General features: G+C 45.7%; 1 non-coding gene across 1 annotated transcript; it reads right to left on the bottom strand.

The window, feature by feature from the left end:
• Window positions 1-19,815: 19,815 nt before the first annotated feature.
• On the bottom strand, window positions 19,816-19,922 carry LOC129682887 (U6 spliceosomal RNA). The gene has a single exon (XR_008721066.1). It is a non-coding gene; the product is annotated as a U6 spliceosomal RNA (small nuclear RNA).
• Window positions 19,923-23,858: the final 3,936 nt, after the last annotated feature.

The following is a 23,858-nucleotide window of genomic DNA, read 5'->3' as shown; positions in this document are numbered from 1 at the left end:
CCTCCTTAGCCTAAGGCCTGAACTCTGAGGAAAGTCTAAGCTGATCTGGTGTACACTTGAGTATGATTTTATCTCTGGGTATAAAAAGGTTAAGAGAAGCTTGAAAAGGACAACTCAGCTCAAACCTCACTAAACAAGGAACCTAGGCTCCGGAGATGTGGCCCAGGCAGGCACAATGGTAGAGGGCTCAGCCAGACAATGGACTGGATTTGAGTTCTTTATCAGAAGTGTTGGAGTTGAGACAAGAAAACTAAGGCCTTTCTCACTTTCTAAATGACTCCAGGGTCCACCCACCCAAACGACCTTTGGAGAGTTACTGCCTCCTTTGTTTCTCTTTGTGATCATTGATGAGCCTTGTATACCCTGGACTGTAAAGTGGTTCTTTACTTTGCATCCTTTTGGGGGTCTTAGTTAAAACTGATACCTCAGGCTGGGGATATAAAACCTAGCATGTAAAAGGCCCTGGACTTGATCTCCACATATCCCACAAACCACAAAATAAATCCCTTCAGTGAGTTTAAGGCAGGGATGGGGGTGCGAGGGTAGAATCTGTGTTTTCCTCAGGGATTCTATCCAGGGCCTGAGACACACATCCCTTTTGTAGAACCCTCAGAACTTATTCCCCTGAAATGAATGAACCTGAATTGGAAGCCAGATGTAACAGTCAGTGTACAACTGGAATCTCAGTATTTGGGAGGCAAAGGCAGGGGGATGAATTAAAGGCCAGTCTGTGCTGCAGAGTGAATTCTAGACTTTCCTGGGCCACATAATGACTCTGAGACCAGCTTTAGCAATACAGGTTTTACTTTTCTTTCAAAAAATACAGTAAAATAAAATAAAGCAAGGAAAGAGATTAGACATAGCCTCAGGAAAGTCGTCAATTATCTTAGTGCACCTCTTAGTAGCTATCCTGAGCAGGGTGGATAGGGCACTGGTGTTCTGGAATGTCTTACGTACAGAGAATGGCCATCTCCTTGGACAAAGACTGACCCATGCTCACTCAGCCTGAGGAAACAGCCCAGCCCTCCCTCTTAGCTGACAGGCACTGGTCAAGAAACTGAGACTATGCCATTGCTTGTTCCTCTCTGTTCCTGGTCAGGAGCAGAAGCAAAGAAAGCCATGGCCAGGCCCTCCCCAGCCTTGTTATCGCCAGGGCTGAGTGAGATAGTTCAGTAGGCCCTTCCTTTTTAAAGCTGGTCAGGTGGAGGCAGGAGGAAGGGCTGGTTCTGTAGAACCAGTGTGACCAAAATGGCTTTTTCTAAAAGCCTGCTCAGTCCCAGGCTTTGGTCTTTCTTGTTGCCTCTGCAAGGGACATGGCTGCCTTTCCCTTAAAGCCCAGAAAAAAGTACAGTCCTTTCAAGGCTGTCCTCTGTCTCCCCCACCCCCATCTTTCACAATGACCATGATGAAATCTTGGCAGTCCTAGATGTCATTGTATCTGCTTGTTCTGTACCCCACTGGCCCTGTGGGGTGCTCTTAGATTCTTCCGGTGTGTAGTGTCAGAGTCTTTAGCTACCCACTCCCTCTAGACTCAGAGAACACTAATTTCTTCCAACATCAGCCTTGTGAAGAGATGTTGTAGAGTCATTTAATTGTTCAGTATGCCTACTAGCTAGCTTAGAAAATTATTACAAGTTAAAGTCTTTTGTGCTGAGAATTGAAATACAGAGCCATATACACGCTAGACAACTGCTTTAGCTGAGCCGAATTCCCAGACACTTAAAGGCTTGAGGTCTTGGAGAAGGTATGTCTTTTGTGGCTAGGGCCATGTGATTTAGGACTGATGAGATTTTGGTTCAGACCCTGACTCAGACATTTTGTAGCAGATAAACTAGAACAAGTCACTTTATCTTTGTGATCTGTAAAGAGGTGATAATATTGGGAAATTAAAGAGGATATCACTGGGGTCCACCATGGGCAGAGGCAAAGCCAGCTCTGGGTTTGAGCAGTACTGGCTTGATGATCCAGGGAAAGGCAAAGCCAACAACAGTACAGACACCAGAATTGTACAATAGATCATTATAGGATGTGGTAATAATCCCCAAGTGAGGGATTTTTTTATGAAGGATTCACAGATTAGACAGCAGGACCACTCTATATTGGGGACTGGATAAGAAGTCTTCATCTTCACGCCAATCAGGGCAGCTCATGAAGATTTCTGGGGCAGCCTTGTGGCCACATGATGGTGGCTATAAAGATAAAAGCTGCTGGGAATGTTGTTTCATTACAGACCTCACCTATTCAACCTGTGTAGAAATATTGAATGGATCTGTGGGAACTTCAAGAGAAAGACAAATGGAGTAAGACTCCTTAATAGATTACACCATAGACTTAAACCCTGTTCTCCAACCCCTCTTCTTTCATGCATATGCAATTATAGGCAAAATGAGACGTAGGACACAAGAAGATAAAATGGTACACCCTGAACTCTCTATGCCTAAGTGCCTAAGCAAAAACATTCCAAAAGTATGTTTATAAGTGATCAAAAGTTTATAAACCTGGACTGGAGAGAAGGCTCAGAGGTTAGTAATCTGCACTGCTCTTGCAGAAGACCCAATTCAGTTCCCAGCACCCACATAGGCCAGCTCATGACTGACTATAACTCCAGCTACAGGGGGGTCCCAAGACTTTGACTTCTTCAAGCACCTGCACTTACGCACATGTCCATACTGAGACACACATATATAATTTTTAAAAAAATAAAAATTAAATTCTTTTTATTTCTTAAGTATATAAACTTTATTTGAGCACTCGGAACAGAAAGGTAGGAGAATCAGGAGTTCAAGGAAGCCATCATGGGTGACAAAACCAAGGATACCTGAGAACTTGTTTTAAACAAAACAAACAGCAACAACAAACAAACAAAAAAAAAGCCAAGCAAAAAAAAAAAAAAAAAAAAAAAAAAAAACAGGACATCCAGGGATACACACACACACAGAGAAACCAAAAAACCAAAAAACAAAACCAAGCCTGGCGCAGTGGCACCTGCCTGTAGTGAGGCAGAGGCAGAGGCAGAGGCAGAGGCAGAAGAAGAGGCACATTTCTGTGATTTCAAGGCCAGCCTGGTCTATAAAAACCAAAATCAACATTTTAATTCAAAGTATTCTATAGGCCTAAAGAGAAGAGCTAACTGTATAAAACTCTTAGGAGAAAAGAGAGACAGATTGTCCTCTCTTGTGTGGACAGATATTGCATGGATGGTATTTTTGCCTTTTAAAAAAGTGAGGGAGTGGTCACTTACCTATATGTGTGTGCACCAAAATCGAAAGACAAATCAGACTTTGCCACAGGCTAAATGGCAGCTACTTGAATTTAGCATGATGACACATGCCTCTATCCCTATACTTGGAAAGCAGAGGCAGAAGGATTTCAAATTCAAAGCCACCCTGAATTACATAGCCCTAGGCCCAGCCTTCAAAAAACCAAGAGCTGGGGGTCTAACTAAATGGTAAAGCATTTACCTGGCACATGTGCACAAGCCCAAGGCTCTTATTCCCAGCACCACAAAATAAAAATAGACATTTAAAAAATGCAGCTACAGGTGGGTGTGGTAGTGCACACCTCTATTCCCAGGAGGCAGGAGGCAGAGGAAAGCAGATAGAGCTCTGTGAATTTGATTCTATCCTTGTCTACGTAGTGAGTTCCAGGCCTGCCAGAGATACACAGTGAGACCCTGTCTAAAACAACATCAACAACAAAATGCCAGCTACTTAGAAGGCTGAGGCAGGAGGATAGCTTGAGCCCAGGGGAATCAAGGTCAGCCTAGGCAGCACACATTTCAAAACAATTACAAGAGATGTACTAGAGACACAGTCTACAGTGAGCTGGGGGACAGGCTCCATGGAGGCCTAGATTGAGAACTGGGCATTCTGCCAGCCCTGGAGTGACAAAGCAAGCTCAGCTTGCAGAGGCTAGGTCACTCATATTTGCCAGCCACTTTATAGTCAAATTACATCATCAGCCCTACAAGGCTGTTGCTGCAACTGTTATCTCGATTTTACAGGTGAACAAAACCAAGAAACATGGCAACAAAAGGAGCCTGGGCCAGCAGAGGAGTGACCTGCGGCTTGTGTGATTTCATCACTGTCCCCTGTTTCATCATTTCTGAATGTAGAGGATGGATGACATCTCAAAGTAATTTTTTCTTTTCTCTACCTCCCCTCCGGTCACCCGCCCTGCCTCTTTTGGACCCCAGTCTGGGGTGGAGGGAGAGAGGAAGAGCCACCTCACAGGTCACGGGGTAAATGCTTGACTGCTTTCTGGGGTGAGTCCAAGTCTAAAATGAGTTCCCAAAGAAGAAATTTCCATGGCCCTTCCCCCAAGGAGGGATTTTCCACTCTGCCTAGGCAGACATGCCTCTCAGGGTCCCCAGAGTTTGGGGGAGGCAAACTCTTGTTGAATAGCTTAGTCCAGAGCTGGAGGTGGTGGAGGAGAAGGGTGAGATTGTTAGAGAAAGAGGAAAAGGGGTGGGGGAAGGTTACCCTGATGCTGTAGAGCAAAATAGTCTTTTAGAAGAATCCCAGCCAGAGACCAACATGGATAGCAAGCATCAGGCTGAACTTCCTAGAAGAGGGTGGGAAGCAAGGGAGCAAGAGAGATCAGGTGGGCAGCTGGAAGTGAAGAATAGATGAGAAGGGGGACATCATGGAGCTGTTTGACAGTTTTCATGAAGGGGGGGGGGGGGACGGACCATGCAGTGGCCAGTATTACTGGATGCAAAGAAAGAAAACTATGATGAAGCTGGATGCAAGATTCAAGGGCATACAAGATCTGAGCCTAAATGCTCACCTTCTAGGCAAGTTTCATCCAATCGAAATATAATGCAAGCCATATATGTAATTAAATTTGTTTTCCACTGCCCACATTAAAGTGTACAATCAAGTGAAATTAATTTGTTTGCTTGATATAGGGTCTCACTCTGTTGCCCAAATTTATGGCAAACCTCCTACCTTTGCCTCCAATGTACTGCAATTATAGGTAGGAGCCACTATATCTGGCTCAGGTAAAATTAACTTTAATGATATGGTTTACTTAATCTGACATATAAACTAGTATCATGTCACCAGAGGTCAATAAAACTATTAATGGGGCCAGGCAGTGGTGGTACACGCCTTTAATTCCAGCACTCAGGAGGCATAGCCAGGAGGATCTCTGTGAGTTCAAGGCCCGCCTGGTCTACCAGCAAGTCCAGGACAGCCAGGGCTACACAGAGAAATCCTGTGAAAAACAAAAAACAAAACACAAAATATTAATGAGATCATTTAAATTTTCTTAGATTAATTAAGCCTTTTTAGTCTGGTGCCTATTTCATACTTAACAACACTTGATAACGTTTCATAAAAAGATAATCTGAAATTAGGCCCACTTATAATCCCAGTGCCCAGGAAGCCAAGGCAGGAGGATATTGAATTTCAGGCCAGGCCTAGCTACATAACAAAAACACTATCTAGAAATATAAACAAGCAAAATAAATAAATAAATAAATCAGAGTTTATATTTAGAGTTTTTTATATTATAGTTTAAAAAAATAGATTCAGTGGTGATAGAACATGCATTTAATCCCAACACTCAGGAACCGGAGGCAGGCAGATCTCCAAGTTTGAGACCAGCCTGGTCTACAGAGTGAGTTTCAGGACAGCCAGGACTACACAGAAAAAAAACTAGGAATGGTGGCATGCACCTGTCATCTCAGCAAGAGGTAGAGACAAGAGGATCATGAGTTTGAGGCTAGCCTGGACTACTTGAGACCTTGTCTCAAACAAAAATCATAAAAATGAGGGATCTGGAGACACTGCTCAGTGGTTAAGAACATTTCTTGCCTTTTGGAGTTCAGTTCCCAGCACCCACGTTGGGGGCTTCATAACCATAACTACTAGTAGCTAGCTCCAAGGGATCCAGTGCACTTTTCTGGCCTCTGAGTTTACTACATTCACATGGTAGACACACAAACATACATGTACACATAAATAAAAACAAGTATTTAAAAAAAGGAAAAAGAAAAAAGTTATATGCCTAGGTTTGTCTAAATACAATAAAAGTTTTCCAACAACTGAATTACATATCACTTTTTTAATTTGTTCACTTTTTTGAGAAGGAGTCTCATGATGTAGCTCTGGCTGGTTTGGAACTCACTATACAGACTAAGAAATTGCAGCAATCCTCCCTCCTGAGACTGAAAGCATGTGCCACCATGCCTAGCTGCATAGCATTTTTACAACTTACATGCAAATTAATTTAAACTAAATTAAATGTAGAATTCAGAGTCTCTGCCAATTCTCATTTCAAGTGCTCTGCGATTGTGGGTGTGTGGGTGGCACAGAACTACAGTTTTACCTGGCAGAAAGGCTGCTTAGTAGAAGATGGAGACTGGCATGCAGGAAGAAGAAAGGATGGGTGTGTGTGGGCGCGTGTGTGCATGGGGGGGGGGCGGGGTCCTGACAGAGCAAGGACCAGTTGTGGAAGTAAGGATGTGAAAAGAGAAAGACAGAATCCCAGTGGACAGCACAGGTATGGTCCTTATCAGGGAAGCCTTCTGGCTTTCCCCATACCTTAAGGTCCTGTCTACTAAGGAAATGACAACCCTGAGCCTCTTGTGTAGAACAAATAGTAGCTGTTCCTAAATGTGAGCCCTGTCCAAGGCACACAAAGCATAGGAGCAGGGGTACAGGCTAGATCTGAATAAGCATGGGTGGGCAGGAAGTCCTTCCTCTCCTCTTCCTGACCTAAGATTTAGGTGTATAGTACTCATTAAATAATTCTGGAGTTAGGTCTCCCTGGATCCAGTCCCTCTTCTGTCAACTTCTCGCCATGTGTCCTTGAAGAAGACAAGTTTGAGTGGTGGGTATAATTCAGGAGGGCTTGCTTTTTGCACATTTTCAGTACTTAAAAAATGTTTTTTTTTTTTTTAAATCCTTTCTTTAAAAGGTTAGTTTTCTCTTGTGAAAAGTGAAAAAAAGAAAGGAGTGTTGTGAGGTCTGTGAAATGATGGGTAAGGACCTGCTGTCCTCTCCAGGTCAGGCCCTTTTTCTATTAGAAATGGGGCGTGTCAGGATTGCTACTGAGCTGTCAGGGTGAATTCATCTAAGCAGTTAGAGTCTCCTGCATGACATCGAGCTGGTTGGACAGAGGAAGTCATTATGGGGACATGACATCCCCAGATGCCAGTGCAGGAAGCAAGGTGACTCAAGTGAATCAAGATCAGGCGAGGTCACCGTGGTCCCTGAGGTTACTCAGAGTGACACTGGGACACACCTGGCAGGAGTAATGGGTGGACTGGGCTCCAGGAAAGTGGGTGGGGCTGAAAAGCACCTAGGACAAGGAAACTGCAGACAGGCAGGATACTGAGAGCATCACCCAGAGCCAGAAAGTCACCTGGATTGATGAAGCAGTTTGGAGGGTCAGCAGTTCTGACTTCTTTGAGTCAGCATTGTGCTTAGAGCCAGGCACAGTGCACCAAGGTCAGGGACCCAGGCTTCCTCATTTCCATTCCCTACTCAGTCCTTCACTATGCTGGATCCTCCACTGTGGGAGCCAAGGCAGCCTCCTGCTCTGCACCACCAATTCTGCTGACTCTAGTCGCTTTGCCCATCTACACCACTGGTTCTCAACCTGTGGGTGGTAACCCCTTTCACAGAGCTCACCTAGGAGCATCAGAAACCACAGATATTTACATCACGACTCATAGCAGTAGCAAAATTACAGTTATGAAGTGGCAATGAAAATAATTTTATGGCTGAAGATTACCAGAGCATAAGGAAGTGTATGTATCAGAGGGGCACAGCATTGGGAAGGTTGAGAACCACTGCTCTAAACTTTCCTCCCTATGTGTCTCTTCCTCACTGCTAGCACACTAGTCCTAGAGGGAGGACAGACCTCTCTTGGTCACTGCTCTAACTCTGAGGTTCATTTTAGCTTATGGCATACAGTGAGAGCTTAGTAGATTCTGTGTGGGGTGATGGATGAGTCCCAGCTATTCAAGCAGGATGATTATTTGAGTCTAGGGGTTTGAGACTAGCAAGAGCAACATAGCAGGGTTCTATCTCAAAAATAAAATAAAATAAAATCAGACAAGGCATAGTGGCAGAAGGCTCGTGGGTTGAGGTTAGCTTGGATTGCACAGATCTGATCTCAAAGAGGGCGAGTAATGGTTTAATATTAACATCTCAGTGGATAATACCTGGGTTTGGTGCCTGGAACCAGCTTCCCAAAAGTTGTCCTCAGTCATAGCATGTGTGTGACATCTTCCCACCAAAAAATTAATGTAATTTAATAAAAAAATTAAAATTGAATTTGTTGGGTGTTGGCTCATAACTGTAAATATAGCATTTGGGAGGTGAAAGCAGGAGGGTCAAGGATTCAAGGTCATCCTTAGCTTTATAGTGAGTTAAACACTAGCTTGGGATACATGAGACCTTGCCACAGAAAGAAGAAAATATAATAAAAACACCTGGATGTGTGTCCTCTCCTCCTCAAATGTGTGGTATGAATGCAAGCATATGTATGTGATTGCACATGTGTATGCCTGTGTGTGCAGGTCCAAAGTAGATGCCAGGTATCTCTATGGGTCACTTTTCTACTTTATCAATAAAGACAGCATCTCTCAATGAACCCAAAGCTCACCAGCTCCAGCTACTCTAGACAGCTAGATGGCCTCAGAGATCCCCTGTTCTATCTGCTAAGTTGTGGGTGGCCACCACACCTGCCCAGATTTTATATGGGTTCTGGGGATCTGAAACCCTCATCCTCTTGCTTTCATGGGATGGAGCCATCCCACCAGCCGCTGAGTGAGTCCTTGATGTATTTCTAATGCTTGGCTGTAGGCAAGCTCTTGAGCCTTGTCTCTGCCTCTGCAAACTGGGAAACACACTTGAGGTGAAGGTCCAGGAAGTACCCTGTGAGAAATATGGGAGGGTGGGCATTTAACTGACCCTAAGACATTTTCCACAGATAAGCTTCAGGTACAGCTTGGTGACAGGTCAATTCCCAGAGAAGGAGACTGGGACTCAGGAAAGCCTTTTGAGATATCCTGGGAGACTTTTCAAGCACTTAACTTCCTCCTTAGTCTGCACTGTTATCAAATGCTTAGGGGGTTTCCAGGCACAGATCCTAAAGTTGGCTGGCTTGTCCCTTTCCTGCTGGGGTGGCTTGGTTTTTGGTGGAGGAAAAGAGCCAGGAGACTGCAAGTGTGGCTGCTTCTTGTGCTTCAGGCTGGAGTCAAAGAAGTAGAGGCTCTGTGTGTGTTTGTGAGTGGCACTTGTGTCTGAGTGTACACACACCAACTCAGAAGGACCTACCAGGCTCTCTATGCATCTCCAGTTAGGGGTCTCCAGCCTCATGGTGAGAGGCTCACCTCTGAAGCCTGGATTGGAATTGGCCTTAGTTGACCTTGAGTCAGTCTTTCCCACCCTCCTATGGGAAAAATGAAAGGCTTTAAACAGCTGTAGACTCAGCACTCTGCACAGGTACCACCCTCAGACACTCAAAAACAGAAACAGGGGCTGGGGTGGTGATCCCAGAGCCTTACATAGTCCAGACAATTGCTCTGCCATGGAACTACACTCCCAGTTTGTTTGTTTAGGTACTGTCGGCTTTCTGGAGGGGGAGGGGGGAATATTTGTTTTGGTCTCCCTAGGTTTTACCCTCAGTGGGTTCTCAGTGGCTAAATTAGTAAATGGAAGGAAGGTGAAAGAAGAGAAGATTGGAAGCAGAGACAAGAGGAAGGAAGGTGAAAGTCTGTTCCAGGAACTCCCAGCTTCGACTCCATCATGCTGGCCCTGTCCCCAGGATCCACTGAGCTGACTCTAGTGTCTGGTCAGACTGAGTTGATCAGAGCTGGGAATGCTGGGGTGAAATCCTGAAGCTGTCACTCACCAGCCATCCTCCTCTGTAGAGTGGGGTGGTCCTAGCAGCCACCTGCATGAGCGGAAGGAGGTACAGATGTCCTTGCTTATGGGGGTGCACTAAAGAGTAATCAGTGCTGTGTATAGTCAATATATGAAACAGTGACAGACTGGGTAGGAACTGGAACCGTACTGCCTGCCCTCTTGTCACTGCTCTGTGCTTGCAGACCTTTGGCAAGCTCCCTAACCTCCCCAGCCTCAGTTTCCTGCTCTGTAAGACAGGAAAAATAAAAGTATCTGTCTCAAAGCTGTGAGAATTAAATGAAGTGATAATGAGGAGCTTTTGAGGGCTAGTGACAGTGTGTGCACTTGCACACACACTCACACTCATGGGGGGCTGGAATAAATGTAGGATGCATAGTGAAACAGTAAACAGCGTTCATAACAAAGCTTGCACTCAAGAAGTCTGTAATGTGTTTGACACTGAAGTGTCAAAGAATAAAATTCACTATTCTAGCTAGGCACGTAGGGGACTAAGTCAAGGGGACACTTCAGGTTCAAGACTAGCCAGACCTACATAATTTGTTTAGAGGCCAGCCTAGACTATATAGAAAGAATAAATCTGCTATATTATCTTAGGGACACTTGAATCTGACCTGTCTAATGACAGAATTTTCAGAAATAAAGGCATATAAGGGACTTCCTAAGCATCCTGGAGAATCACAGTAGCTGGCTACTGTAGAATTTCTGTTTGCTGCCGAGAGACTACAGAGAGAAAAAGGAAAGCAGATTGAGTTGCAGAATATTTGGCTTTATGCTTGGAAGCTAGGAAGTGGCTGTCTGCCAGGGGAGTTCTGGCTAACTGTGGGAGGGCCTCTCAAGGCCTCTAGGCAATAGCTAAAATCAGATCCTGACAGCCCGGATATCTTCCAGGCAACAAGAGGAGCTGCAGGGAGGTGGGGACTGTTGTGGGAACAGAAAGAAGCAGCTGAGCTTTGCCCTCAGGGGCTTGGTGCCAGGCCAGCTTCCATTAAGGACAAGGTGAGCCAGGGTATGGTGCTGGCCATACCCCGATTAAATCAGCAGCCGGGCTCCAGCCTGACAAACCGAGTCTGTTTAGAATTTAAGGAAGTTCTGTTACATTTTTCTGTTTCTCCCAGCTGAGAAAGTGCTAGAGTTCTCTTCTTCCTTGAGCCTGTTGAGTCAGGCTTTCTGACTTTCGCATCACATTTTGCTGCAGCTGATAAACTGACTTAACTTCTCTGAACCGAAGCCTCTTAGTCTGCAAAATGGGCGTGTCCAGGGCTTTCTTTTTTTCCCCCTGGAGAAATGAATGGCTATTTGGGACAGTCAAAAGGTTATTCAGAACCCAGCGGTAAGCCTTCTAGCCTGAGGAATGGTGAGGCCTCCTTATTCAGTAAGTACTGGCCCCCAGAAGTGAGGCCCAAAGACTTTTGGGTAGAAGCTTCTTTGGCTTTGCTGGGGTCCAGGTAAGTGTCCTGTCTGACCCTTAATCATCACAAGCCACACCAAGAATTCTGTGTGTGTGTGTGTGTGTGTGTGTGTGTGTGTGTGTGTGTGTGGTCATGATGATGGTAATGATTGAGACAGGGTATTTTTGTTTTTGTTTTTTTGAAATAAGGTTTCTTTGTGTAGCTCTGGCTGTCCTGGAATTCATCTTCATAATCCTACCTTTTTCCTGTTTTGTGAGACAGACTTACTCTATATTTCTAACTGTCCTGGAACTTGCTGTGTAGACCAGGCTGGACTTAAACTTGTGGCACTCCTTCTTCTGCCTCCCAAGTGTTGGGATTACAAACATGAGCTACACATGTCCCACAAATAATCAACCTTATTTTACAGCTAAGGAAAGCAAGGCTCACAGATAGGTCCTGTCCAAAGTCAAGTCCAGGGCTCACCACAAGCAGAGGTGTATGGGCCAACCTCTCCCATGGAGCATATGTGTGGGCTCAAGGATATGGGGAAGTTATACTCTCCTTTCTTCTCAGGAATGGCTTTAACTTTACCCAGAAAGCTGAGTATCCAGAAAGTACGCTTTTTGATCTTTCTCATAGCCAAGGCTGAGCAACAGTTCCTGTCGGTTAACCCCCCAGGGAGAGTCTGACGCAGTTTGACTAAAGGAAACCACCAGTCTTGGCACTAATCACCTGCCTGGGCAGGCTGCCTGAAGTCGGGGAGAGGGGACTGGGAATGGCATTGTTTGCTTCCCCCAGATACCCACCAACTACTGCCTGGGCACAGGGTTTGCCATGAGCCTCAGTGTCTTTGTCAATACAAAGGGGTGAAGGTAGCACCCCTCTACTGCTGGGTCATGTTGAGGAAGTGAAAAACATTCTTAGAGTGAGGAGGTGGTGGCTCATGCCTTTAATCCCAGCACTCTGGGGGCAGAGGCAGGATTTGTGCATTTGAGGCCTGGTCTACAGAGTGAGTTGCAGGACAGACAGGGCTACACAAAGAAACCATGTCTTGAAAACAAACAAACAAACAAACAAACAAAAAACCCACAACAACAAAGAAACATTCTTAGGATGTTCAACTCAAAGGTTAAAATAAGGTAACAGGTGTTGACTCCTCCTTCACCTCTGGGAACCACAGAGAGGCAAGGTGCTGTTAAAGTCACACAGCAGCAAGGGCATAAAGATTTGAACCAGTCATCTGAGCTAGTGAGACTCTCACCACCTTCCTGTATGTCTCCCTCCTCTTCTGGCCCAGAGCTATCTAACCTTGCAGCTGCAACCTCATTCATCCACATGGGTTGCTGAGAAGAAATTCAGCCTTCTACCAGCTCCCCTGAACCCAGCTTTCTGCATCCTGCTCAGTGAGGGAATGTCCTCCAAGATGCCACCCCTGAGCTCCAGGACCCCACTCACAGACACATTATAGCTAGTTTGTGGGTGCAGACCCAGCTGGGTATTACGTGTAGTCTGTTTTTGGTTGGTTCCTTCTGATGGCAGAGATGGGGTGTCAACTTTAGTAGTCAATGAGAAAGCTCTCAGGAAGATGTGGTTACTATAGCAACAAAGAGCTAATTGGTTTCTCTCACTGGGCACAGAGCCTTCTCTTCCAGGACCAGCCACACAGTGGTCACATTCTCTAAGGTAGAATGGATTGGGAGGCAGAAGCTAGGGGATTACTAAAAACCAAGCCCTTGACAATTGCCAACTGTGGATGAGCCAGTACTGCCAGGAGGAGGCACTCAGCTTTCCAGGCCTTTCTCATGGATCAGGTGAGGAAATTGTGTACTACTGGCTCCCAGGACCTGAATGGGAAGGGTTCTCTGCCTGCTGATCTTGGGGCTCCGTGGTTCTGGCATCCTCAGCTGAGCCTTCTGAAAACAAGGTAAAGATGCTTGCTACCAAACCTAACAAACTGAGTTCTATTTCAGGAAGAACAAACTTCCACAAGTTGTCCTCTGACTTTTATAAGCATGCTTGGCAGCCTGCTCCCCCCCCCCCCATCAGTAGAAAATTTTTCTATTTTATTTATTTATTTAGGAATGAACCAGGGCTGGAGAGATAGCTTCATAGTTAAGAACACTTGTTCTTGCTGAGTGTGGTGGCACACACCTTCAATTCTAGCATCTGAGAGGCAGAGAGGTGGATCTCTGTGAGTTCAAGGCCAGCCTGGTCTACATGTTGAGCTTGAGGACAGCCAGGACTACATAGAGAGACCTTGTCTCAATGTTCTTTGGGAGGAACCCTGGTTTGGTTTCCAGCACCCACATGTGTAGTTCAGTCACCTATAACTCCAGTTCTAGGATATCCAACTTTCTCTTTTGATCTCTGAGCCCTGGGCACACATGTGGTACACATGTGTTCAGGCAAAACACCGTCACACATAAAAATAAATAAAATAAAAATATATTTAAAATGGACCAAGAAGCCTGTTGCGGAGCAATAGAGTGGACAGACCCACACAGGCCAACACAAGCAGCCATCTCACTAAAGCAGCTGCTTAGCAGGCAGATCAGGAAGTGTCAGCCAAAACCCACCCAATGCAGGGTGGGGACAAGATGAGCACCAAGGCCTTACACTACTCTCAGTCTTGTGCCAGGAAGAGAGGACCAGGTGTCAGTAAGGCCCTTGCCTCAGGCATCTTGCACTAGCCTTACATAGAGACATGTCCGGTGCTGGGCATTCATTAACCTCCCCCTCTTCCTAGGACAAAGGAAGGTTACCAGGTTCATTGTTCTCATCTCACAGATGAGGAACGTTGACTGGAGAAGTGGCTCATCCTTGAGCCCTGGGGCTTGGCATTTGGCCTGGCAGGGTTGTGCATCCCTGTAATTCCTTCTTGTAAAGGGAAGCTCTGAACCTGGTCCTTGCTGAGGATGCTGGAACTTCTAAGTCCTGTGGTCAGGGAGGTAGAGACCCCTGCCTCTGCTGGCCTGGGGCCCCAGGAGTTCTTCATTTTCTACTATTCCGGTGGAAGGGCCTGGTTGGTCCTAAGAGACTAAGGACTCCCAGGCAGAGTAAGTTATTTTCCCCAAGCCCTCTCTGGGTTTTGGAGTAGCTCTGTTAAAGCAGGAATGGAGCAGGACAGTGGTGGAACACACCTTTGATCCCAGCACTCAGGAGACAGAGGCAGGGGGATCTCTCTAAGTCTGAAGTCATCTTGGTCTACAGAGTGAGTTCCAGGTCAGCCAGAACTACACAGAGACACACTGTCTTGAAAAAAATAAATAAATAAATAAATAAAATAAATCAGGGCAGGCTGTGACACACAGAATGTGTGTGTCCCTGAAGGGCTTGGCTTCTTTCACTCTCATTGTGTCCCTGCCTCCCATCTAGGACCTGGCACACAAGGGCGCAGGTACCTTTGTCTCTGCAGGGCCTCTTTGTCTACTCCCAAACTGAGAGTAGCAGAGGAAATCTGTTTAAGAAGCTGTGAGTGTCTGTCACTGGCTATCAAGTTACCCCTGAGTAACACTGCAGATGGATCCAAGGCAGGGGTGGAGTTATCTACTTGCCTCTAGCATAAGAAAGGAGGCTTCAGCCTCCTAGGCCACGAATAGGAACAGGATGCTTGGCCCTGCTAAGCTGGAAATCTTACAACTGCCAAGCTCTGGAGGGAACAGGAGGAGAAGACAGATTGTTCTAGAAATCAGAGAGGATCACATTTGTGGGTTGGATACCCTCTACTCTGTTCTTTACATTTTCCTGATGCTACCCTCCTCAAAGATGTCATCTCTCATTCTCCAACTGGGTTGTTCTCCTCTAGTGAGCATTTTCTCAAACACCTCTCTGATTTCTGCCAGAGACAAATGCTGCTCTGGGATTGATCTATTTCAACTTGGTCTTATGCAGTTCAGGCTGGTCTCAAACTAGATACATAGCCAAGCATGACCTTGAGCTCCTGCCCCCCCCCCCCCCCCCCCCCCGCCCAGTGCTATGATTACTATGCCTACTTTATACAGTGCTGGAAGGGTTTCATGCATGCTGGGCAAGAACTATTAACTGAGCTACGTCACCAGCCCTCTACTTATGTTTTCTTAAAAACAATGCTAAGTTTTGTTGTAAGTTGACCTGGTTATAAGAAATATATAGAAGTATATATATATATATATATATATATATATATATATATATATATATACACATATATATGGAAATATACATTTACAGAAATGTATATACATACATACATACATATATATATATGTATATATTTGTTTTTGAGGTAGGGTTTCTGTGTGTAGCCCTATCTCTCCTGGAACTCACTCTGTAGACAAGGCTGGCCTTAAATTCACAGAGATACACCTGCCTCTGCTCCCTGAGTGCTAGGACTAAAGGCATGCACTGCCATTGCCCTGTAAGCAATGATAATTTTGAAACCTGGAATTGATGCTTGGTTTTATTTTTTTTTCCTAAATGCATTACATTTTAATTTAAGGGCTGGAGAGATGGTTCAGAGGAGCTTGATTTGACTCCCAGTACCCACATGACAGCTTACAACCATCAGGGAATTCAATGCCCTCTCTAATCTCTAAGAAACCAGGCAGACACATGGTACATATATACATGCCAGCAAAACACTCTTACATACAAAATTTTTTAATTGATTTGTAGTGTGTGTGTAGTACACACATGCACACGCACACACACTCATTCAAACACCACTGCATGTTGTTCATGCAGAGGTCAGAGGACAACCTTTGGGAGCTGGTTCTTTCCTTCTACCATGTAGGTCCTCAGGATGGAACTCAGGTCATTATTGAGTGGCACCCATTCTCATTCCCTAAACTGTCTCATCAACCCTGTTTTTTATTGTTTAAAATTATTTCAGCTAACCATGGTGGTACATGCCTTTGATGTCAGTACTCCAGAGGCAGAGGCAGGCAGATCTCTGAGTTTGAGGCTAGCCTGGTCTACAGAACTAGTTTCAGGACAGCCAGGGCTACAAAGAGAAACCTTGCCTTGAAGAAAACAAAAATCAATAAAATAAAAATTTTTATGTTCTGTTGCATTGGAAATGGTCATAAAGAATAGCATAGCCAGGAGATCTGGTTAACATTTATTAATAATAACAGGAGGGATATCAAGATAGTTTAGGGGTTAAGAGCACTGGCTGCTCTTGCAGAGGACCTGAGTTTGGTTCCCAACACCCACATGGTGGCTCCCAACCATCTGTAACCCCAGTTCCAGGGAATTAGATTTCTCTTCCAACTTCTGTGGGCTCCTGCATGAATATGTTACATATTCGTACACTCAGACTCACACCTACACATAAAATTAAATATTTAAAAAACAATGACAAGGGGCAGCTGGAGTATTGCTCAGTGGCAGAGGGCTTGCCTATTGTGTGCACCTCGAGTTTCATCTCCAGCATTGCAAGCTGATAATAATGAGAACCTTCCCATGGTGCCATGCTTTATGTCTCTCTACACATAGGATCCTGTTTCTTACCTTCTGAGCATTGCTGGCCTCATTTTACAGAGATGAAAACTGAGGGTGAAAACTGAAGCGTGACTGCAACTTATACCATAGTAAGGACTTTGACTGTGTCACTGGTGGTTCCTGACCCATAAAAAGAAGGAAAACAGCCTTCAAACAGATCAACAAGACTACAGTGTAGAAGCTCATCCCATGAGGAGTTTGGATTAGACATGAGGAAGGACTTCCTGACAAGAAATGTTTAGACATCAGAATGAGTGTTCAAAGAAGGGTGTGGAGTGGCTTGCCCAGCTGGGCTCATTCCAGTACTGCCTGAAGGCAGGGGAATGGACTAAATGACCTCTGAGGCCCCTTCAGCTCCAAAGATTAGTATAACCTGCTATCACGATAACTACCCTTGCCACTTACCCCAAAGCAGCTATTAAGCAAGGAAGGCATGTGAAGACTCCAACTTAAGGGGACTAAGAAAACCTTGTCTTGGCCTTTGGCCACAGGAGGGAGTGGCTAAAGACAGCCTCTTAAGAAGATGGCTGCTGGGGAAAGCAAGGTGTGTGTGTGTGTGTGTGTGTGTGTGTGCGCGCGCGCGCGCGCCTGCCTCCTCCTCTGCTCAGTCATCTGTCCCACATCCAACAGGGGTGGGGGAGGGGGGATTGTCCAGGACCTGGCTTCTTGATACAGCACATCACTTAGGGCTGCCCAGCCCATGGGACTGTGGTATCTGTACTTCTTACACATTCTCCAGGGAAGGTCTCATACATAATTGCTGAGTCACAAAGGTAAAAACAGGCTGACTTCAATTGTCTCTCTGGGTCCAAAATATTGTTTTTTGTTTGTTTTGTTTTTTGTTGCTGTTTTGTTTTGTTTTTCAAGGCAGGGTTTCTCTGTGTCACCCTTCTTGTACTGGAACTCACTACATCCACCTGCCTCTGCCTCTCTCTCTCTCTCTCTCTTTTCTTTTTGTTGTTGTTTTTGGTTTTTGAGGGTTTCTCTGTGTAGCCTTGGGTATCCTGGGATCGCTTTGTGTGTGTGTGTGTGTGTGTGTGTATACTTAAAATTTTTTGTTTTACTTTATGTGCACTGGTTAGCCTACATGTATATCTGTATGAGGGTGTCAGCTCTTGGAGTTACTGACAGGTGTGGGTGCTGGGAATTGAACCCAGGTCCTCTGGAAGAGCCATCAGTACTCTTAACTGCTAAGCCATGTCTCCCGCCCATGTTTTTTCAAGACCAAGTTTCTCTGTATAGCAGAGTTTCTCTGTATAGCTGTCCTGGAACTCTGTAGACTAGGCTGGCCTCAAACTGAAAACGACCCATCTGCCTCTGCCTCCCACGTGCTGGGATTAAAGGGATGGGCCACCACTGCATCCCTACCACCCTGCTTTTTTTTTTTTTAAGTCAAAGCAGGGTGTGATGGTGTATGCCTATAATCCCAGCATTCAAGAGGAGAGGCCGAAGGACTGGCATGTGTTCAAGGCCACCTTGAGCTGCAGAGTGAGACATCTCAAAAAATGAACCAAAATAAAGGAGCCACAAAAGTCATTCTTCTGAGCTGAGACTGTGAGTCTGAGGTAGAGTACTTGCCTAACTTGTGTGAGGCAGAGTTCTTGTGCACCACAATAATAAATAAGCATGTGCTGAAGGCCCAGCTCTTGGAAGGCTGAGGCAGGAGGATTTAGATTTAGATTTTGACTCCAGCCTAAGCTATAAGCCAAGATCATGCCTTAAACAAACAGCCAGGCAGGCAGTGGTGGCACATGCCTTTAATCCCAGCACTTGGGATGGAGAAGTAAGAGGATCGCTGTGAGTTTGAGGCTAGTCTAGTCTACAGAGTGAATCCAGGACAGCCAAGGATGCACAAAGAAACCCTGTCTCAAAAAACAGAAAACAAAACAACAACAACAAAACCCAACCCCCACAAACAGACTGGGTATTAGGGTGATGCTTGTAATGTAGTTGGATGAAGAGGATGAGGTGTTTGAGGACAAGGTGCTTAAAGAGTACAGCTATATGCTTGAGTTAGGGACCAGCCTGGGAAACTTAAGACCTTGTCTCAAAAACAACCTCAAGTCCCTCAAACAAATAAGCAGGCCCCCCAAACAAACAAACAATCCAACCAACTAGTAAACAAAGGTCACAGAGGTAGCAAGTACTGTGTAGGGTGGGGCAAGTGGGCTGTTGAAGTACAAAGGCTGATGGTGGCTCTTTTGAGGTGTATGAGGGAACAGGGCCTGGCCCATGACAGGATCTCAGTGAGAGAGGCAAGGGTTGTGTCTTCATCACACTGCCAGTGATCAGTCAGTAAGGTAAAGATAGTGAGACTCATCCTCCTGTCATACCTGTGAAGGGGGGTGGAAGCTTCAGGGTCCTCACTTTCTGTCTCAGCCCACAGGTGCCAAACAAGGATCGCCTTTGGGGTTTTGTTCTCTTGTGCTATTTATTGCTGGGGATGGAACCTAAGGTCTCAAGCACAAAGGGCAGGCAGCCGCACTGCTATGTTAGCCCTCGGTCACCAAACTAGAGTGTCCGCTGGCACCAGACTTCAGCCATGCACCCACAGCCTCCTCTTGGGGGACACAGGCACTGGTTTCAAAAGGACCCTGAATTAATGGGCATACGGTGACTTGTCTGCTTCTGTATGTTAATGTCTCTTCCTTTCCAAATGAGGCCTGACAACTCATTGATATGACCTTATCACATGCTAATTCAGGCCTCTGTGCACCAGAATGGGAAGATATTTTATTTATTGTAATGGTGTGTGTGTGTGCATGTGTCTGTGGGCTGGTATTACCCATGCCCGCCACCATACCCAGCATTTTTCATGGGGTTTGAACTTGTGTCCTTACATTTGCATGCCCAGCATTTGACTTACACAGCTATCCCCCCAGCACTGAGCTGGAGGACAGATGAGAACACTCCCTGGGACTTTTCCTGCAGTCTTCCTCCCCACTGTGTCCAGTGCCCTGCAGAAGTTCTTTTTTTTATTAATTTATTTTTATTAATTACAGTTTATTCACTTTATATCCCCCCATAAGGCCCTTCCTCCTCCCCTCCCGGTCCCATCCAAAAATATGGAACACTTCATGAATTTGCGTGTCATCCTTGCGCAGGGGCCATGCTAATCTTCTCTGTATCATTCCAATTTTAGTATATGTGCTGTCGAAGCGAGCACCATGCAGAAGTTCTTTAGGCATCTGCAAGGTGAGGTTTGTGCATGGAGTCTAACAGTAGAAGCTCTGGGGGCTCATTCTGAGGTCCTTCTAGGACAGCCTGGAGGGCTTCCAGGAGGAGATAAGAAACAAAGGAGACTTGGAGATGGAGCAGAGTTCAACTACCTAAGGGCAAACTACTGAAGGAGTTTCTGGGACAATAATGAGATGAGGTAGAACCCCAGATGTCTCTCCGGGTACAGATGTCCTTTCAGGCTATCCCTGTGCCAAATGCGGGGTTCGGTTTACAATCACGAGTCTCTCTGGGCTTGGGGCTTCAGCATCTTCCAAGAAAATGACTTTTGAGGAATCCTCAAACCTGGTAGGCATGACGTATTTGCCCTGGTTCCAGCTGCTTATGGAACGTGCAGCTAACACCCCTGGAAGAACACTGTCTTCCTGACATAGTGTCCCCACTCCTGTTTTCATGTTTACAGGAGTCAGGTGCTTGGCACAGGGAGCCACACCCAGCTGAGAAAACAACCTGCCAGAACTTCCAGTCCCTCTGTCACTCCTCCTGGCTGTCACCACCACCCTGACACGCCCCCACTGGCCAGAGCACTGCTGGCTTCTCTTTTGTCTCTGCTCCTGCCACTTGCTTGCTCAAACTGTTGTTTATCAACACCAAGCAGAACACTCTGCCAGCAGAAACACAAATGGCAATAGTGGCACCGCCCCTACTCTGCCATCAACACTCTCCCACGCGCTGTTTGCCACTGTCTAAGCTGGGTGCGCACACAACTTGCACTTGCCAGCCAACACAGCTGGGCCTCCAGCTCATGCAAGCACAAGCTCCCTAGTTTTGCCAGAGTACTCCTGAGTTCATGGGTACAAGAACACCACATGATCTTCCCTCGGACCTGGGCAGGCCATCCATCTTTTGCTGCTGCGAGATCTCAGACAATCAGTTTAACCTTTCTGAGCGCCAGATGCTTCATTGTAGACTAGGAATAATAATTACTTCCAGAAGGTGAACATATGTGGCTTTCATGAGGGCATTATGGCCTCTGTGAGGGCTTTTCCCATAGGCTCCAAGGCTTAGGAGGGAACAAACCCTCAGCCGGGGCTGTGGGGACTGACACATCCACTCTGGAATCTGGTCATGGGGTTTCCTGTCCCACCCTCCTGCTGTTAGCCTAACAGACCTTATCTGCTGAGGTTTAAGCCAGGCACCATCACCTTCCCATAATCCTTCTCAGGAAAAAGGGCATAAAGACTGTGGACTGCTGTGACATGAGGACCCAGGACTTGGGAATTCTGTCCGCAGATGCAAGGGGTTGTGGGGGGAAAAGCAGAAGCAGAATTTAAGCATTGGCCATTTCCTGTCCCCTTTTCTTGGACCCTGTGAGCCCAAGTCCATGTTTCCATTCCATCTGCTGGAGACCTGCATTTTGACTCAGGGGCCACATCTGGGGGCCTCACTCCAGCTGGTCATCTGCCTTGGGATCATCTCTTGCTCCAGACTTCCCCTCTCTCTGTCTCAGCCCTCAGGACCCTTCCTGGCCATAGCTGCTTTTGTTGTTGTTTGCTTGCTTGTTTTGTTGTTACTGTTTTTGCTAAAGGCAGAGTCTTAGCTGAGAGCTGGTGGCACATGCCTTTAATTCCAGCACTCAGGAAGCAGAGGCTGGCAAATCTGTGAGTTCAAGGCCAGCCTGGTCTGCAGAGAGTAAATTCCAGGAGACCCAGGACCACACAGAGAAATCCTGACCTGAAAAACAAACAAATAAAGAAACAAAGAAACAAACCAAAAGGCCCTCTAAGTCTTATGTATCCCAGACTGGTCATAGTGGAACAAAGGATGCCCTGGAGTAGCTGAGCCCAGGAGGCTGCTTTTATTGTCCTAGTGCTGTGACAATAGGTGTGTGCTACCACACCCAGTTTATGAGGTGCCAAAGATTGAAGCCAGGGCAAGATATACACAAGGAACCACACTCCTAACTTGGTTAGCTGCTTTTTTTTTTTTTTTTCCTACTGTGGTCTTCCCTTTTCTTTGGTGAGCTAATAGCTGCAGCCTTTCTATTCAAGGAAAGGGAGGTAGCTGCAGGAGGGAGGGGAACCAAATGTGATGTGAGGGCTGGAAAAGCCTGGAAAGTCTGGGCAGAGCAAGCTGGAGAACTGTGGTTGCAGAGGCAAACTTGGAGACTGGCACAGGCTCAGGTCCTTCTAGCAAACAGGATGTCAGCTCCCCCAGACTGTACTGACGCACATTAATTCCTGCATGCTGGATGGAATGTTGGGAAAGTGGTGGTGGGCAGATACAGACCTGACCTTTGCTGAGGTAGTTTTTCCCAGTTCCTACATGGAGGGATTCTCAAGCTCTGACCACCATAGAAACACCATCAGAGAGGAGTGTTGGCTCGGCAGAACCAAGGCAAAGTGACCATCCTTAATCTTCAGAAACCCAGCAAGAGTACAAATGGGGAGACTCACATGCCACCTGTCTAAATAATTGAGATTCATCTGGGTATGGTGGCACAGGCCTGTCATCACAGAGTTTAGGATATTGAGGCCATAGAACCCTAAGTTCAAGGCCAGCCTGAGAAACTTAATGAAACTGTCTCTAAAAATAAAAAGTAAAAGTAAAAGCCATGAGATGGCTCAGCTGGTGAGGAGCTTGCTATGTGTTGCATGCTTTATGACTTGGATTCCATGCCAGAGACCCACAGTGGAAGGAGAGAATGAACCCCTGACAGCTGATTTCTGATATTCACATGTATACTGTGACATGTGTGCCTTTCCTCCCACAAGAATTTAAACATATAAATTCAACTAACATTTTTACAAGGTTAAAATAGTGTATTTAATATTGTTTTCCTTTGGATTGTTTTTTCTAGTTTTTCAAATTTTTTTTTTCCGAGATAGGGTTTCTCTATGTAGCCCTGGTGGTTATATGCAATGAGTGAGTGTGTGTGTGTGTGTGTGTGTGTGTGTGTGTGTGTGTGTGTATACTGGTTTTTCAAGAGAGTTTCTCTGTGTAGCTCAAACTCACAGAGATTCACATGCCTCTCCCTCCCAGAGTGAGCACCCCCACCTCCAGCTTCCTTGGGATTTCTTTTGTCAGAGTTGTCATAAATTATTCTGAAGCTGGTGCCTCAGACAATAGACATGGGCTGGGGTTGGTAGAGTGCTTGCTTAACATACATGACGTCCCATGTTTGATCTCTAATATCATGTAAACCTGGCCTGGTGGTAATTCCAGCCCTCAGGAAGTAGATGCAGGAGGATCCAAAGTTCAGGGTCATCTTTGGCTACAATAGAGGTTTGTGGTTAGCTTGGACTACATAAGTCTCTGTCTGAAACAAAAGTAAAAACAAAACCCAGCAAGAGATGAATAAGGACTGGTTCTTCAAAAGAGCTGTGAGAGAATCCATGTCTTTAGCCTCAATCTGATAGTTTGCTGGCAATCTGTCTCATCACTTGGCATCATAGAAGCATCACCCAGAATTCTGCCTATCTCTTCACACTTGTGCTTCCCTTATGTTTCTCTGGTAGTGCACATGCATATATATGAATTTTCATATGAGATTTGGAAATTCAGCTCACAATGACCAGAGTCCACAGTGGCTACCCTGACAGCGAAAGTGAAACATAACTTGTGACTTTCAGGGTTTTTCTCTAAGTCTTCAAAAATGTGTTGTGCTCTTCCTCTTTCTTTTGTGCCAAAGGTGGAGCTCAGAACTTTGCTAGTTCCAAGCAAACACTCTGCTATTTAGTTACATCCTCAATCCTTGTTTTTTGGAGGAAGGATCTCACAAGGTAAGCCAGGCTGACCTTGAACTCATCATCCTCATCTCAGCTTCCCAAGTGCTGGCATTGCAAGTGTATGCCACCATGATGCATCCTACAGATCAGGCTGATTGATTGATTGATTGATTGATTGATTGATTTTGTTTTTTTTT

This window comes from Psammomys obesus, unplaced genomic scaffold, assembly GCF_907164565.1.
Source record: "Psammomys obesus unplaced genomic scaffold, mPsaObe1.curated_primary_1811, whole genome shotgun sequence".
Classification (NCBI taxonomy): Eukaryota; Metazoa; Chordata; class Mammalia; order Rodentia; family Muridae; genus Psammomys; species Psammomys obesus.
The sequence above is the reverse complement of the archived record's forward strand: the minus strand, read 5'-3'. Positions and strand labels throughout refer to the sequence as shown.